Below are 19431 nucleotides of genomic sequence, written 5' to 3'. Positions count from 1 at the left end.
GGAGTGAATGGCGAAACTCCATTATGTATTTTCCTGCTGAGAGCAAAATTTCCTGGGGAGAAATTCTGTTGCTCTGATCCACTCAGTCCCTGACTGACATGTGGGTTTGCCAGTGGTGTCCCTGTGGTTGTCAGCTCCCTGGGGCGAGGGTCCCCCGATGAGGTCCAGGTTAGCACCTACCCTTCTCCCAGCCCTGCCCTCTAAATTCAGCAGAGCCGGTGGCATGAGCTCTGTCTCGCTAGGCTAGGCTGCTCTGACACTCAAACTGCTTCTCTGCTTTCCCCAACCCAGAACCTGCAAGCTACAGCATCCCAGTTCCTTGTGCAACCATGACTTAAGCAAATCCAAAGAAATGCCCATTGTGCAGGCGCACCTGTCATTCACAGCCAGTTGGGCTGCAGTCCATGGGGTTGCAAAGAGTCGGACACGACTGAAGCGAGTGAACACTCAGAGGTCCAGTCAGAGCAAAACCCACCTGAACAACAGAGGAAGAAGGGTTGGTCTCTAGTTCCTTCACTCTCAGCCTTTACTCAAGATATCGCCAACTCCCTAACTCTAAATCCGACCCTCTGGTTTCCCTTAACGCCATCCTTCCAGGCAGCACCACCACATAGACACTAGATGACAACGAAGCCACAGCGCCTCCTAGTGGCCAGTGGGCAGAAGCAGCACGAATATGCCCTCACTAAGCTGCTGCTGCTGCTAAGTCGCTTCAGTCGTGTCCAACTCTGTGCGACCCCATAGATGGCAGCCCACCAGGCTCCGCCGTCCCTGGGATTCTCCAGGCAAGAATACTGGAGTGGGTTGCCATTTCCTTCTCCAATGCATGAAAGGGAAAAGTGGAAGTGAAGTCCCTCAGTCGTGTCCGACTCTTACCGACCCCATGGACTGTAGCCTACCAGGCTCCTCCATCCATGGGGTTTTCCAGGCAAGAGTACTGGAGTGGGGTGCCATTGCCTTCTCCGTAAGCTGCTGCAGCTGCTGCTAAGTCTCTTCAGTTGACTCTGTGCGACCCCATAGACAGCAGCCCTCCAGGTTCTTCTGTCCATGGGATTCTCCAGGCAAGAATACTGGAGTGGGTTGCCATTTCCTTCTCCTCTCACTAAGCTGAGTGCTGAAGAATTGATGCTTTTGAACTGTGGTGCTGGAGAAGACTCTTGAGAGTCCCTTGGACTGCAAGGAGACCAAACCAGTCAATCTTAAAGGAGATCAGTCCTGAATATTCATTGGAAGGACTGATGCTGAAGCTGAAACTCCAATACTTTGGCCACCTGATGCGGAGAACTGATTTATTGGAAAAGACCCTGATGCTGGGAAAGATTGAGGGCAGGAGGAGAAGGGGATGACAGAGGATGACATGGTTGGATGGCATCACCGACTCGATGGACATGAGTTTGAGCAAGTTCTGGGAGTAGGTGATGGACAGGGAGGCCTGGTGTGCTGCAGTCCATGGGGTGACAAAGAGTCAGACACGACTGAGTGAATGAACTAACTGAAAACATAAAGGGATTGTGTGTTTTTTCACTAAGTACAGGACATAAGGGTATTATAATTTCTTGGTGTTAGAGGGACAATGAATAATACTGTCTTATGGCCTAAGATGGAACCACCTGAGAGTTAGACATTGGAGTCAGGCAAAGATAATAATATCAGTTTTGATATTGGTAAATAACAGGGCTCAGATGTGAAACCAAAAGGGTTGGTTTACACTACGCTGAATCGGAACTTAACTCATTTTCTCTCTCCTCCAAACTACAGGATGACCCTGTATGGATAAGAAAGTTCTTTGCTATTCTTGGTGCATGTTGAGAAAACACTGAAGCATCTATCTCTTGTGTAGGTAGCCAGCAAGAAGAAGGCAGGAGATGAGAGACTAAAGTAGAAAAATAGGTTAAATAAGATTATCTATTTCTCTTCCGACAGAGTAGATTCAGCAAGGAATAGGAAGATTAGAACAGGAGGACTACCTTATCAAATTCCCCTAAATGGGGAATATCAAATAAAGCATTGTCCTAGAAGACTAAATTTAAAGGGAGATGAAAAGACAGAAACATGTCAGTTATTCTCCCCCAATCCAACCATTGCTCCTCTGGTATACTTAAGAAAACAGCACATCTGTGTCCTGACGTTGCAACAATTAAACAAATCTCAAATTTATTCTATACTCTGTGATCAAGTCTAAATATCCACTCCCTATCTCATTTCCCATCCTGCCACAGGGTCCAGTGGAACATCAGAAGTCATACAATAAAGGTTAAAAAAAGAAAACATTTTGAAACACCAATAATAAAATGACAAAGCCAATGTCCCAATATGATTACAAATACTATTTAAGTTTTTAAAAGAAATACTTTTGTTAAAATTAAAATTTAAATGTAACATCTCTAGGTCATTTAAGCTAAATATCTAAGCAATCTCATATTAAGAATCTAACACTGATTAATTTTTATTTAAAATTCCAAATAAAATTCTTTTGACTTTAATTCTAGTACTTATAGATGAGAGTTCTCAAGTCAACCCTTCTTTGTTTAGTCTAAATAGTTGGGTAAAAAAAAATCATCAAACTTCAATTCATCAATGTTTATTGCAGCACTATTTACAATAGCCAGGACATGGAAGCAACCTAAATTTCCATCAACAGAGGGAAGGATAACGATGTGGTGTACACATGCAATGGAACATTACTCAGCCATAAAAAGGAGTGAAATTGTGTCATTGACAGAGACATGGACTGACTAGAGACAGTCCTCAGAGTACAGTAAGTGAGAAAGAGAAAAACAAATGTTTTATAATATTGCTTATGTGTAGAATCTAGAAAAATAGTACAACTGAATATATTTGCAAAACAGAAATACAGACAGATGTAGAGAATGGGTTTCCCAGGTGGCACTACTGGTAAACAATCTGCATGCCAATAGAGGAAACATGAGAGAGAAGAGTTTGATTCCTGAGTTTGGAAGATCCCCTGGAAGAGGGCAAGGCAACCCACTCCAGCATTCTTGCCTAGAGAATCCCATGGACAGAGGAGCCTGGCAGGATACAGTCCATAGGGTCACACAGAGTCAGACACGACTGAAACGACTTAGCACACACCCATGCATGTAAAGAACAAACCTATGGATACCAAGAAGCGAAGGGGGATAGAATGAATTGGGAGACTGGGACTGACATATCTACACCACTATGTATCAAATCGTAACAAGAACCTACTGTACAGCCCAGGGAACTCTACTCAATGCTCCGTGGTGACCTAAATGGGGAGGAAATCCAGAAAACAGAGGATACGTGTATATATATATACATGTGTATATATGGGATCACAAAAGAGTCGGACACGACTTAGCAACTAATCAACAACAATGAAGAAATGGTCATCAGTGACTGAAGTTTTATCAGACAAGTAAGTTGGATGGAGATATGGGCAGAGCCCTGGAGAGGAATATGCGTTGAGTGCATGAATGTGTATTATGACTTGCAGTCTTGGTTGGATAAGGAGAGAAGTGAAACCAACAGAGCCTCAGGAGTAGTGACCATGCCTTCAAGAGGATCTCAGTAAATTGCTTTCCAAGCAGTTCCAACCAATGCTTCAGAATGATTTCTGTAATTATCTTTGAGAACCCAGGCAGAAGTTAGAGTAGAGGATACAGTATCAGAGGGGGCAATTGGATCAGGGCAATTGATTGTTTTAGAAGTTCTTACTAAAAAATATTTTAATGTGCTAAGGAACTACTTTCATGTACTAAACCAGACAACTGGAAATGTCCTCAATAGCTTTTGAATGTCTGGCTCAAGCCTACGTGCAGTGTTTTTTTGTTTTTAAAATTTTACTCACTTACTTATTTGGCTGCACAAGGTCTTAGCTGCAGCACACGGGATCTTTAGCTGTGGGATCTAGTTCCCTGACCAGGGATCAGACCCTGGCTCCCTACATTGGGAGCATGGAGTCTTAGCCACTGGACCACCAGGGAAGTTGCAAGCCTATATAGAGTGTTGAGTTGTATTGTTTAGACAATTCCAGAGCAGGAATTTGTTTTGGGCTAGAATTTAAGACTGGTTACCAGGATATCTATTTGTATATATTTCTTTGAAGCTGAAAAAGGGCTGAATAAAATAGCTGACATTATCATCACCATCAACGACATCATAATTATCTCCCCATAAAAATGGGGGGGAAAAGTGTTTTCCAAACACATACTATGTGTTGAGACTTTGATGCCTAAAGCTTCCTAAGTAAAAGAAAAAAAGAAGGATGTAAACTTGAATCATTCAGATGATGATTAAAAAAACCTCAGAAAGCCTGCTGTTTGCTGCACTCACAGAATCACCACCTGTATTATTAAAGTTTATTGGACATGCTTTTTGATTGCATATTACAGGAGAACAACCATCACTAGCCCCTGAGGGCTGAATCTGTGACAAGTACTTTCATTTTGGATTCTTGAGTTGTCACCATGAAATGATTCTAATCCCTGAGTCATAATGATTTTCAAACCACAATTTCAGCTCTTGTGTTTTAAGGAAAAGCATGTGTCCTCCATTTATATGCATCACAGCTTATCTCTGCAAACCCACATCTGCCCCTGGCATAATGAGGAATTGGGGGGGGGGGGCCTGTCTGGAGCTGCCATGAGCTACAAAGAGGGAGAATCATGAAATCTGTGCACGGGAAGGAAGGATCTCTCTGAGGCTGTGTTGAGCTGCTGGCACAGAAATACACAGCCAAGTCCCCCAGCTCTGCAGACTGGATCCAGAGAGTGGAGTCTGCACCTCTGGGCCTCTCTGCAGAAAATTGATTCTCAGGCAACTGTATAATGTTTATTTCAGTCTCTTCCTCAAAGAGAATCAGTGACTCCAGACCTCATCCCAGGGTCTGACGGGATCGCACCACAAAGCCACGGTCTTTCTTTTCTCTGTGATCTTGTATCTGGGGGACTGGGCTACCCCTCCCTTCTGTGAGTTCTGTCGAGGTTGGAGGGAAAGATAGAATTTGAAAATGGAAAAAGGAGATGATTGAAACTTTAACTTGAAAGAGAAAAACGCAGTGAGAGCTTGATGTTCTCAGGACTCACCCGCCCCCACGAGACAGAGGGTCACCCAGAAGAGGGGCCTGGAGCCCATGGCAGGTAGGAACAGCAGTGGAAGGTTCACCATCTCAGGGTCCTTGTGGGCATGAGCGGGGGTCAGGGCGCCCCTTGTCCCCACTGAAAGTTCCCACTGTGACATCACTGCCTCTGCAAAGGCCCACAGCCTTCGAAGCCAACCGCTATGAACTAAAACATATCTAGTGTTTGTTGAATGTCATAGACGGGGTGAATTCATCCAACCATCCTCACCCATCACTCCAGAACCTGAGGGAGTGGATCTCCCATCACCATTGTCTAACTCTCTGCTGGATGTTCCTACTTAGATGTGTCAAAGGCAACTCAAGTTTGAGATATCAATTAATGCCCTCTTTCTGTTATCTATACTTATCCTTCTCTTCGGAGATGTCTCTTTTACCAGGTTCTCTATTTTCCCAATCAGATGAGCTTAGATAAGGTGGTGTGTGTGCATGCATGCTCAGTCATGTCCAACTCCTTGTGACCCACTAGGCTCCTCTATCCATGGGATTTCCCAGGCAGGAATACTGGAGTGGGTTGCCATTTCCTTCTCTGCCAGGGGAATCTTCCCAACCAAAGGATTGAACCCTAGTCTCCTGCATTGCAGGCGGATTCTTGACCACTGAGCTACCTGGAAGCCCAAGAAAAGGTGGAAGCTGGGGTAATTGTTAAATCTTTATCCTAGAAGCACAGTGAACTAACTGACACACTTGAAGATAAAGGGATAAAATGATGCCCTGGCTATAGATTTGAGTTGGCAGCTTTTGTTCTATCTGAAGGTCTAAGACCAGCTTCCTCTTTGCTTTTGCTGTTCTCCATGATGTGTCATGTACCAAAGCCTTTGCCACGGTGCTGCCTGTGCTTCAAGGTCATCAATGTAATACCTTTAATCTTAGCTGAGAAGGCAGAGAACCCCCTTATCCCTGGAAGTACCGGGATGGATACGATAACAATAAATACAAAATTGAACAGAGCTTCTGGAATCTTAAAAAAAGCATAGCAGACATACAATTGAATTTCAGTGATTAGTTTCTTTTTTTTTAATGTTTTTCTTTCCTTTTTTTGTTATGAAACATGTTCTTCATTGTCTGAGTGGTGAGGTAGAAAGGGTTAGAGGACTGAAGAAGGCCCTGAGAGTTGGTATGAATCAAGAAAAGAAGGAAATGTGTGTCAGAGACCTGGAAGCAGTACAGTCATGTTCTCTGAGATAATCTTCTGAGTATTCAAACCCTAGGGCTTACATGCCCAAGCTATCCGTTTAAGACCCGTAGATGTACAACTATTAGGACCATCCATTTCCCTCATAAATTCTCTATTATTAAGATAGAAAAGCCATTGGTCTGAGTCCAGTTTATGTTGGCACCAGTTAATCACCCCCTGATGGGAAGCTTCTTCACATTGAGGTGTCACTGCTTGTTCCGTCCTTGTGCCCAGGGGTTAAAGGTTCTAAGTGACAGCGGCATTCATGGTGGGTGGTGATCTGGGTGACTGGAGATGGGGCCCTCTCGGGCTACATACGAAATGCTTGTAGTTGAGGTGTGCACGTTCCGGGAGGAAATTCCCTGTGTTTCCGGCCTCCCCTTCTTCCTGGGCCGCAAAATGGGACAAATCCAAGACAAAATCCAGGCGGAGCAGGAAGGGGGCATCTCAGTGCTCAAAGGAGGAAAGGCTGGTGTTCTGGCTGATCTGATTCTTATTAAGGATATTTGCAGTGTCACCGGTGTGAGCCATTCAGGTCTAGCCTAGACAAGGTCTGGAATTACTACTCTCCTCCCCTGAATCTCTCTTGCATCATCCTACACAGTATCTAGGGCACACAACTAGAAGGGGTTAGCTTTGGGGTACAAGTGTTTCTCTAGGGTTTCTGATGGTCTCACAAGGCAGTCATTTTCCATCCCATGGGTTCCTGAGAATTTGGCTGACTTATGCCAAGGGAGCCCATTGAGAACTCTGCCCAAGTTTTCTGGGGGGAGCTGATCCCATAGGAACACTCTGCTTACCATTAATGAAAAAAAATCTAGTCTCCCAGAAGGAAATCCAGTGTAAAGCGTAAGACAAGTTGTTCACACTAACAGTGGGGCACAGTGAGATACTCTTCTCAAGAAAAGTTTCTATCAATGTAGACAGCTGTTCACCAGCCAAGTTCCCAGATGCCAGCCAGAGTCCAGATTTGCAGAGTCCTCAATGGGCTCCCTTGGCAGGATCATGACACCCGTGTTGCTGCATTTTTGTGACCTAGGGACAGTGAGCTCTGTGTTGTGTGAGCCCTCCCAGGAGGAAGAGAGCATAAGGAAGCCCGTGTCTGGATTCTTCCAAACTCTGTCTGTCTTTTTTCTTGATGATCTGCCACTGAATATTTCCTTTGTAAACTAATAAATCTTAGCCATGACTACAACTCTATGTCATATCTGATGAGTCTTTAAAGCAAATCTCCAAATGGGAGGATACTTGGGGATCCCATCACAGTGCCATAGAAAATTGTAAGGGCCAAGGCTGGAAATTGACTTACATAATTGACTTACATAATTGGCTTACTCACATCCCATTGTTCAGAACCAGGTCTTAGGTTCCCAACCTTCCAACTGTAAGTGATATTGGAATCACAGAGGGGTCATGGGAATTTGGTGACTAGGGTTAGACTCTGTCACACTGATTCTGTATCATTTGTCTGCAGCCTTCATGTCTTTTGCTAGTCAGCAGCTTACCTTTCCATCTTTTTTACAGTGTGTTACAGTGTGTTTATGTACAAGGGTTTAATTAAATGCACTCACATTATAAGTATTTTCATTGCAGTTTTTTTTTTGCTTTTATTTTAATTTATTTATTTTTGGCTGAACTGGGTCTTTATTGCTGCATGCGGGTTTTCTCCAGTTCCCAATAGAGGGGACTCCTCTCTCATTGCGGTACATGGGATTCTCAGTGCAGTGGCTCCTCGTGGTCCACAGGCTCTAGAGTGCAGGCTCAATAGTTGTGGTGCATGGGCTTAATTGCCCCGTGACATGTGGAATCTTCCCAACCCAGGGATCAAACCCATGTCCTCTGCATTGGCAGGCTGATTCTTAACCACTGGACCACCAGGAAAGTTCATGTAGTTTGCGTTCTTTTGTGTTTCTCTTTAAAAAAAATCCATTCTCAGATGAATGCTCCCAAATATTTTTCCTTCATTTCTCCTAGTAAAATTTAATTTTGCTCTTCACAATTACAATTAGGTATACTGGAGGAGGAAATGGCAACTCACTCTAGTATTCTTGCCTGAAAAATCCCATGAACAGAGGAGTCTGGTGGGCTACAGTCCAAAGGGTTGCAAAGAGTCGGACACGACTGAGTGACTAAGCAGGCACAAATACCTGAAATAGATTTTCATGTAAAGAATGAAGAAGAGATCTAGAAATAAGAAGGAGGGATATATGTTTAGTGCAGAAGAAATAGACTATAAAAAAGATCCTAGAGTGACAAGGAACATGACACATAGGAGGAAATAACTAAATGTGGGTGCTTATGGCTGGAGCAGGAAGAGTCAGGGGAAACTCATGCAGAATGATGGTGAGGGATAGAAGGAAAGCAAACATTATAGGAATTTGTTGGACTATTGCTCTGAAGAAAGGCAGTCGGGAGCAGAGACCATGTGAGTGAAGGTTTCTGACTTGTAAGGTGAAGGATAGTAGAGAGTGGGGTAAGCAGTAGATGAAGAAGTTGCAAAGCCCACAGGGCAGAGAAGATGGTGGGACTCTGAGATCACCAAGGAGCTCTTCGTGTATCTCAACTAAAGATGCATTTTCCTTTCTGCAAGCAGAGGGACTTCAGAAGAGAGAACCAGCCAGCTAAGGTGTTGGGGTGACCTGCAGTCAGACTGAGACTGGTGTAGGGTAGACTTCAGCGCTGAGGGTCACACTGCCCCCTGCAGTCAAGCCCCCAGGCTGGCAAGAGCTCTGTGACTTTGATGGAGACAGGAACTTCCAGGCATTTGGGCCAGACCTCACATGTGCAGTCAACCCTCAGTCTTTGTAACCACTCTTTCTGTGCAGAGAGGAAGTGGCCATGCAGCGCTGTGGAGTTACTGCTGGCACAGGAGTACACAGATGTGTGGGAGGGGATAACGGACTCCAGGGTCAGGGAGAAATCCTCTATATTTCATCTTGAGATGCTGTACCCTTTGGAGACTTCAGCTTTCCCAGTGTTGTCACCATCATAGGTGTAATGGATCAGCCGCAGCCCATGTCCCAGGTCTTGTTGGTACCAGTACATACAGTCATGGTTATCAGTCTGGTGACATTCCAGAGTCATTGTCTCTCCTGTCACTGTGATCTTGTATTGTCGATGATCCCAGCCTCCACAGGTCCTGTGATAGAGCTGATGTCTTCATCCCAAAAGGAAGGCTTGTACTGAGGTCTTGAGAATTCCAGGGAGAGACCCCACCTGTACTTACCTGCCCACAGGTGATAAAAAGTCACATAGGAGGACCGCCTGATGACCATTTCTGATCCAGGATGGAGGCTCGTGCCGTCCAGCTCTGTTTCAGGGAAATAGAACTTGAGCTCTTTGGAATTCCTTGGAGGTCCAGTGGTTAGGACTTGGTGCTTTCACTGCCAGGAGCCAATTTCAATCCCTGGTTAGGGAACTAAGGTCCCGAGAGACACATGACACCACCAAAAATTAAAAAAAGAACTTGGGCTCTCAGTAACTTGATGATGTCACTGTCCTTGACACATGCATGAGCTGCAAAGCTCAGCAGGCACACACCTTCCCACAGGAGCAAGTCAATAATCTATATAAAGCTGAACAGCTCAGAACAGGAAGAATTAGTAAGTCTGCTTTAAAAAGAAATCTTAGATCTATGAGCTTTCCCTCCACCTTTTAGTAAGGATTTTTTTTTTCCTCTCTGCATAATGATAATATTACTTATTTGGACACTGTTAAAAATTTTTCATGCTTCTGTAGACTAAGAAATATTTTCATGGCAGCCCTGGTACTTTTGTGACTTCTGTGCTCAAAATTTTACTAGTTCTTTTCTTTTTTGCCTAAACTCTGGATACTTGACTATCAGCCAACACAGATCTTTTCATTGAAAAAGAGCTACCTGATTTCCAGAATGTTTTCAGTCTCAAGATCAAAGTCATTGGAATTTCAAGAACTATTTATGATGGGAGCCCCACCATCCATGCTCAGGTCTCTGTATCCTTGCGGGGTAAGATTCCTCCCTTTGTTCCAGAGGAGGCCACGAAGAACTAGATCACTCACTTCCGTGACTGTGTTTTCTGTGAAAAAGGAATGAGGCTTGTTAGCAATGTGGATAAAATACTCAGCCAGATGTACACATACCTGATGCCTCCAGGGCCACAGGGAAATGTTCTGCCTCCATGTGGCAGATGTTATATCCACCAAATGAGAGCATATTTATTGAATCATAAATTTGCTACAGTGCAAAACTTACAGCTAGACAATATCAGTGCTTCCTATTAAGTCATATATAGGTCGTGGATGTGTGCCTGGCTCCCCTATTCCTGTGATCACCTATCTTGGTGATATCTGGATGGGGAACCCCTATGATCACACGACAGTGAGGAAGGATATGGAATCCAAAATCAGACAAGGAGGAGGGCGATGTAGAACAGCACGGAAAAGCTTGTGACTAGGGCCTGGAAAACCTGGGAAAGGGTTTTCCCATCTATTCCCAGGACACACTTGGTCTCAGGGGCCAAGAGCCTCACAGCAAAGCAGCCTACTTCCTACGGCTGAGTTAGTGCCAAAAAGGGAGTTTTTCAGCTGAGACTCACATTCTTTAAAGTAGGATGCACGGAATTCTTGAAAGCTGAGGATTGTTCTCACAATAAGGTATGATCTACCTAAAACATTAGTATTTTCAACAACATTCTGACTTTTTTAGGGAGATGAGTATTTGCCAGAAACATTTCCTTTTTACTCTTAAATTAATTACTGAGTCGCAACTTTGGTATTGCTGAAAACATACACCTCATCCAGAAGCTTTGTCTGTTTTGGGGTTTGGGCTTTTTTTTTTGTTTGCTTGTTTTCACTGGTGTTTCCAAGCACCCAGAACAGTATGGAACAGAACCTACACATGAAGAGTAATAAATAGAAGATCGACCATGAAGTCAGTGAAGAATAAAATAACTTCAGGCCTTCTCATTTGAACAGAATCTAAGACTTTTAGAAGATTCCTATTCTTTGTATAAGATTTAGGTTCTACAAAACCTGGATCTACTCTGCATTCAATAAATGTTTGTTGAGTGACTGGAGAAAAAAAATGACTGAGTTCAAGCCAGCTCTACGTTTGTAAATGTAATTCTAGTTTCAAATAGGTTCAGAGCTTTAAGGGAGCAGAGACTATGTGAGTCTGTTGGGAATTCAAAATCAACCAAAATGAGCAAGGAAAGATTCCTTCATATATGCTACCATAAGACTTTTTGAATGACTGAATGGCAGTATGTAGAAAAGAAAAATGGCGATCTCTTCCAAGGAGAAGCCTCCCTTGATGATGTCTTTCCATCCTTGCCAGAGAGCAGGCAGAATGAAACACAGAAGGGGAAAACCAGGATAAGGCACCATACTGAGGTTGTGCTGGGGCAACAGAAGATGGATTCCATTAGGACCTTCTGAGAGGCGCAGGGAATGCCTCCCTAAACTATCCCTGATGGAAACACGCGAGTCGTGTCCCTTGGCTTCTGTCCCACTAGGAGCATTAGTGGCCCTACAGCTCTGCCTGCTCTGGGTACATCCTGCTCCTAGGACATCACAGAAGACCCTGGGGCAGAAAGCAGAGGGAGGGACTCCCAGCATGCATGGAAGGAGACTGTTCGGTTCAGCTCAGTTGGTCAGTCGTGCCCAACTCTTTGCAACCCCATGGCCTGCAGCACACCAGGCTTCCTTCTCCATCACCAACTCCCAGAGTTTACCCAAACTCATGTCCATTGAGTCGGTGATGCCATCCAACCATCTCATCCTCTGTCGTCCCCTTCTCCTCCTGCCCTCAATCTTTCCCAGCATCAGGGTCTTTTCCAATGAGTCAGCTCTTCTCATCAAGTGGCCAAAGTATTGGAGTTTCAGCTTCAACATCAGTCCTTCCAATTAATACTCAGGACTGATCTCCTTTAGGATGGACTGTTTGGATCTCCTTGCAGTCCAAGGGGCTCTCAAGAGTCTTCTCCAACACCACAGTTCAAAAGCATCAATTCTTTGGTGCTCAGCTTTCTTTATAGTCCAACTCTCAGATCTATACATGACTACTGGAAAAACCATAGCCTTGACTAGATGGACCTTTGTTGGCAAAGTAATGTCTCTGCTTTTTAATATGCTGTCTAGGTTGGTCATAACTTTTCTTCTAAGGAGTAAGCATCTTTTAATTTCATGGCTGCAGTCACCATCTGCAGTGATTTTGGAGCCCCCCAAAATAAAGTCTCTCATAGCTTGGGGCAAATGGATGCAGACTTGCATGTAACATTCACTGCAGTTGAGGCTGAAATCAGAGGGGGGCTGAGGATGTGATGGAAAACCCTAGAAGCTCCATGATGGCCGCTCTTCAGGTGAAAGAACTGTCCCTTCTTCTAGCAGATCTTGTGCATAACTGCTAACAGCTTGGAAACTGGAATTTTCTGGAAGCACCACACTTTCTTGCATATCAGACTTAATATCAAACAGGAAAGGCTGTCCAGGGTTCCCTTTTCATTTTTGCTCAAGAGGCAAGTCTTTGTAGCCAGTTTCACATAATAAATTATCAGGCGACTGTATTTGCATTTCAAATGAATTTGTGTCTGAAACACAGGTGACTCAGACAAGAGTAATCCATCCTTGTCTTTGATCCTAGAATTGGGCACAGTCAGTAATTGTGCTAGGCCAGAGATTTGTCAGAGAGTTAACAGAGAACTAAGGTTTCTTAAGCCTGTACTTTGCATTAGGCAATCTGTTTCATTTTCTTGCATAAAATCTCTGCAAGTCACATATCATGGCTTCAGTTTACAAATGGGAAAACTCAGCCAAATCTTCTCCAAGTCACCAGCTCAAGGCAGGTCAGAATAGTCAAAGGCAGAACAGACCAAAGTCTCTGAAGTCAGAACTCTTGTCCTTTTAGCCTCCCATTTGAAAGATGTTGTGATGACAACTTGTGTCAGAGTTAGTGTTTCTGAAAGAGACTTGGATCAATGGTTCGATGCTGGAGATGTCTCCTGCTACCAAAACACAGAAGTGGATCAAAAGCATGGGTGGGTTTGAGTCCCAGTTGTTGTTAGCTGTGCCTGCTTTAGCAAATTAACTATTCAGGAGTCAGTTTTTTCACCTTAATGTGGATACACTGCTCTATCTCACATGGTTCTTAAGAAGACTGATTGAAATAATGTATATGGCACAGAGAAAATGAAAGATAAATTAAAGAATTTTCTATAACTTCACCAAGCAGACTAAAAGCAGTCTGCATTCACTAATAAACTTATGCCTGAGATCTATAAGTGGCAACATCATGCATTTAATAATTGTGACTCTCGGCTATCTTCTGTAGTGACTGATCTGGGCAAAAGTAGCAATTTCAGGTTTCTGATCAAAAGCAGTCCACCTGAGAACAAGCCACAATCTTTGGAGACTCTTCCTTCTCCAGACCCACCCATGGCTTAGAAGCATGAATTCCCTGTATTCACTCCCATTCTGCTGAAAATTCCTGGAGGGTTTCTGTTTCCTTTACTGAATCCTCTGATAGACTGGAAATCCCCCTCTCTCTAGTCACTAGTTCCTGTATTGGGGGCTATCATGCCTCATTCTATAAGGAATTATGTCCGTACAAACATTCTCTGGCTTGAAGTCAAAAGTCCTAGAAGTTCACAGGTAGTAAGCTTGTAGTAACCACACCATGATGTGAGACCACCTACTACAGCTCAGCCAGTCTTAAGATGGAAGAGACAGGGTTCTGCTACAATTTGTTGACCAGACCCCAGGAAACCTCATGGAATTTTAGGAGAATGTTGATTTTGGAAGCATGATGATGTAGGTTGGATCCTGTCTCTGATACTTTAAAATAGGAAATATTTGGAAAGTCCATGATCTCCTGCTTGCTGTTTATTCAATGGTTTACTGAGATGTTTCTCATCTACAGAGTGGACATACCCATGTTTGTTGTTGTTGTTCAGTTGTTAAGTCTTGTCTGATTCACTGTGACCTCATGGACTGCAGCATGCCAGATCCTCTATCCTCCACCATCTCCCAGATGTAAAAATAGGAGCATCTGCTCCAAGGGCAGTAGAGAAACAGTGAGGGTGGTCAGGTAGAGCCTATTTGTAATCATCACAAACACACACACACTGGACCTGCTTGGTTTGCTGAGGACTCACCCACCCCCAGGACACAGAGGGTCGCCCAGAAGAGGAGCCTGGAGCCCACGATGGCAGGGTCAGAGCAACAATAGGAGGTTCACAGCTCAGGGTCCTTGTGAGCATGAGCAGAGGAGGACCAGTGTCACCTGTTCCCACAAGGCAGTTCCCATGGTGACATCACTGAGCCTCACTGATAGTAATCAATTAAGTATATCTAAGATGCCTGCGGGCTACCCACGTGGTTCAGTAGTAAAATGTCTGCCTATCAATACAGGAAATGCAGGTTTGATCCGTGGGTCGGGAAGATCCCCTGGAGGAGGAAATGGCAACCCACTCCAGTGTTCTTGCCTGGAGAATCTCATGCACAGTGGAGCCTGGTGGGCTACAGTTTATGGGATCGTAAAAGTTGGAGACAACTGAGCATGCACTTATGCAGACCACGCCTTCATAAAAAGAACAAGAAGCACAATCCCTTCCAGAAGAAGATAAGCTTCCTCCAACTTTATTATGCAGGAAAACTGACCTATGTCCAGCCCCTGAGAGTCTCTTTGGTCAGAGCATGATTTATTAGTGCGTCCCACCGAACAAGTGCTGATGCTGGGGAAGACTGAGGGCAAGAGGGGAAGGAGGCAAGAGAGGGTGACACGGTTGGATGGCATCACCGGCTCAAAGGACATGAATTTGAGCAAGCTCCAGGGGATAGTGAAGGACAGGGATGCCTGGCGTGCTGCAGTCCATGGGGTGGCAAAGAGTCAGACACGACGTAGAGGGTGAACGATGAACGACAACTGAACAGGCAAGCTGTGGTCCCAGCCCCACCACTTCTCCCTTTGTCACCAGCCTTTGTGGACAGAAAAGGAGTAGTCCAGATGGTAACTTCACCTGCACAATAAATCATCCCATTTCCACCCACCTTAACAAGCAAAACTGATCAGAACCGGCATGGAGTTTAGTTAACATTGTATTCCTCTGCATTTCATGTTTGTTAAGTGACCACTCAGTTGTCTCCCAGCTTCTCATTTTAACAATAGCTTCTCACAAAGTTTCCTTCCCTAATTTATTTACATTTGTGTCTCTGATGCGTATTGGGATTGGAATAATTCGCTCAAAGCTTGGCTTTTCTGGGGCTTAGCCCCAGTCAGCCACCTCTAACACTTCTTTGCCAATATCATGATACTCTTACCTGCAGTACTATAAGAAACGCTCAGACCCTCTTACCTCGTACGTCTGACCTGAAGACTGAAAACCCCCAGTGGTTCCGTATCTTTGATTCCCACAGTGACCCTACAGCTCCCATGCCCTCCAACACAGATGCAGACAGACTGTGCTTTATAATCTGGTTCCATCACTTATCAGCTCTGAGACCACGCATGAGGCCATTAACCTACCTGTCCACCCCCATTATGCGGTATGAAGCAGTTAATAGAAGCAAGTTAGATCTCTATCTACTGATCTGAAAAAAAATGTCTGAAGTAGACTAATAGAAGAAAGCATGCAAGTGGCAGTTAATGTGTACAGGTGGCCCCACTTTTGTGGGTGTATTTGGGTAGATAGGTTTGCGTCAGCATTGAGAAGAAGGTAAGAAACACCCTGAAGGTGGGATTGGACAGGGGTATGTCTGGAGAGGGAGGGGCATTATTAACATCTAACACTGTCTTTATACATTGTTGATGCTTTTTGTTTTCAGCTGTAAAATGTGTGTGTGTATTAGTCACTCAGTCATGTCTGACTCTTTGTGACCCATGGACTGTAGCCAATCAGGCTCCTCTATCCATGGAATTCTCCAGGCAAGAATACTGGAGTGGGTAGCCATTCCCTTCTCCAGGGGATCTTCCCAACCCAGGGATCAAACCCAGGTCTCCTGCATTGCGGCCATATTCTTTACCAGTTGAGCCACAAGGGAAGCCCTAACTATAGAACATAGCTTAGCATTATTAAGAAGGCATAGAAGCAACCCACGTGCCCATCAGCAGATGAATGGATAAAGATGCGGCATATATATATATGTTACATTACACAATATATATTATATACCGTATATATACAATGGAATATTATTCAGCTATAAAAAGAATGAAATATTGCCATTTGCAGCAATGTGTATGAACCTAGAGAACATTATGCTTAGTGAAATAAGCCAGACAGAAGAAGACCAATACTACATGGTATCAGCTGTATGTGGAATCTAAAAAATAAGACAAATGAATGTATATACAAAACAAAAACAGACTCACAGCCATAGAAAGCAAATCTGTCGTTACCAAAGGAGAAACAGAGGGAAGGAGGGACAAATTAGGAGTAAGGGATTAACGGATACAAACTACTATACATAAAATAGATAATCAACAACGATTTACTGAAAAACAAAAACAACCTAACCACATGATAGCTTTAAACTCAGATCCTTGATCAGGTTGCAGAATTTGCGGTGTCTAAATAGGCAATATCCAGAGAGGCACTGACCATGGAATACAGTATAAATGCTTATTTTAAAACATAAGCCAAGGGTAAAGGAACACAAGTGCCCTGTGCACATGGACGGCCCCTGACAGGGAGCTGGGTGAATGAGGAGGTCGATGGTGACTTCATTTTGTGCTGAGTGTGGATTAACGTGGCTTCTGTTTGTACAAAAACTGGCCAGCACCTGGAGCAGAGCCTCTGACCCCTCATTCTAGAACAAGCCTTGAATAATCCTTACTTGAAAAGGAAGGTGAATGCGTGCCCCCTAGTGCCTGCATTTCCATACTCAATAAAAAAGAAGTTACATTTTCACTGGCTCTAGAAATGTTGGTCTTTTACTTATAATTCAAGTAGCAGTATTACTCATTCCAGTGTCAGTTGTGACGTTATTTGTTCATCAGCAGCTCATAGCTTTCTCCAAAGGGTGATAAGAGGTGCTGTCCCTAGGGCACATGTTCTAACTCCAGTCTTTCTAAGGTTCGACTCTTTGAAATGAGTAGTCTGTTTTTAGTCTTCACTGCCTAAGAAGATGAAGCTGCATTAGTTTTTAAAGCATTGATGTGAATCATTCAGGCGAAACCAGGGCTTTGGTCTATCCTTGGGCCATGCTAGGCAATTGTATATTTGATTATTTCTGCCCAGACAGACTCACACAATTATTCAAGGACTAATACATGGCCTGTCTCTATAAATGGAGGCTTTGCTGTCACAAACATTTCTGAAATGGCTAGTGGTGAAGAGGGGGAGCCCAGAAAGAGCCCTGCCTAGCAACCCATCTCACAGGCAGGGTGTGGGCTGGAGGAAGCTGAGGTTTGAGGACAAGTGATCCTCAGCTCTGTGTCTCCTGCATTGCCCAGTGATCCGTAGACATCCACCACATAGTTCAGTGGGTCAAGTCCCATGACCTCTAATTTATCCAAAAAAGGTTTGTTCATCTGCACCATGTTCGTAGATTCCACTTACAAACGTTTTTTAATGTTTACTTATTTTTTTTAATTTATTTTAATTGGAGGCTAATTACTTTACAATATTGTAGTGGTTTTTACCATACATTGACATCAATCACCCATGGGTGCACATGTGTTCCCCACCCTGAACCCCCCCACCCACCTCCCTTCCCATCCCATCCCTCAGGGTCATCCCAGTGCACCAACCCTGAGCACCCTGTCTCATGCATCAAGCCTGGACTGGCGATTTGTTTCACATATGATAATATGCATGTTTTATTGCTATTCTCGCAAATCATCCCACCCTCGCCTTCTCCCACACAGTCCAAAAGACTGTTCTATACATCTGTGTCTCTTGCTGTCTCGCATATAGGGTCATCGTTACCATTTTTCTAAATTCCATATATATGCATTAGTATACTGTATTGGTGTTTTTCTTTCTGACTTACTTCACTCTGCATAACGGGCTCCAGTTTCATCCACCTCATTAGAACTGATTCAAATGTATTCTTTTTAATGGCTGAGTAATATTCCACTGTGTATATGTACCACTGCTTTCTTATCCATTTGTCTGCCGATGGACATCTAGGTTGCTTCCATGTCCTGGCTATTATAAACAGTGCTGTGATGAACATTGGGGTACATGTGTCTCTTTCAATTCTGGTTTCCTCGGTGTGTATGCGCAGCAGTGGGATTGCTGGGTCATATGGCAGTTATATTTCTAGTTTTTTAAGGAATCTCCACACTGTTCTCCAGAATGGCTGTACTAGTTTGCATTCCTACCAACAGTGTAAGAGGATTCCCTTTTCTCCACACCCTCTCCAGCATTTATTGTTTGTAGACTTTTGAATAGCAGCCGTTCTGACTGGCATGAGATGGTACCTCATTGCAGTTTTGATTTGCATTTCTCTGATAATGAGTGATGTTGAGCATCTTTTCACGTGTTTGTTAGCCATCTGCATGTCATCTTTGGAGAACTATCTGTTTAGTTCTTTGACCCCTGCTTTGATTGGGTCATTTATTTTTCTGGAATTGAGCTGTAGGAGCTGCTTATATATTTTTGAGATTAATTCTTTGTCAGTTGCTTTGTTTGCTATTACCTTCTCCCATTCTGAAGGCTGTCTTTTCACCTTGCTTATAGTTTCCTTCGTTGTGTAAAAGCTTTTAAGTTTAATTAGGTCTCATTTGTTTATTTTTGCTTTAATTTCCATCACAATATTTCTTTTTCTGCTTCTGAATTACTTCACTTTGTATGACCCTGTCTAGGTCCATCCACATCTCTGCAAATATATTCCTTCCTTATAGTCCCAGATCTCTACTTAATTCCTTACATGAAAAAACATATATTTATTTCTATATATAAACATATATAAATAAAAATATATATTAAATATTAAATATATACATTATATAATATATATGTATAAATAGTATATATTATATATCATATATATGAAAATATATAAATATATATAATTATTACATATAATATATAATATATATAATGATATATATACATATGATTATATATTGATTATATATGTGTATATTGATTATATTGTATATATTATATATACATAATATACATATATTGTATATATTATATATACATAA

At 43.2% G+C, this 19431-nt stretch overlaps 1 protein-coding gene across 19 annotated transcripts in view; it reads left to right on the top strand.

The window, feature by feature from the left end:
* Positions 1–19431, top strand: part of LOC145523678 (uncharacterized) — a 106192-nt gene that overhangs the window by 48996 nt on the left and 37765 nt on the right. The gene's annotated exons all lie outside the window — the stretch shown is intronic.

This window comes from Giraffa tippelskirchi, chromosome 10 (assembly GCF_054371585.1).
Source record: "Giraffa tippelskirchi isolate mGirTip1 chromosome 10, T2T-mGirTip1v1.2.pri, whole genome shotgun sequence".
Lineage (NCBI taxonomy): Eukaryota > Metazoa > Chordata > Mammalia > Artiodactyla > Giraffidae > Giraffa > Giraffa tippelskirchi.
Note: the sequence above shows the minus strand (reverse complement) of the source record. Positions and strands in the feature narration are given on the sequence as shown.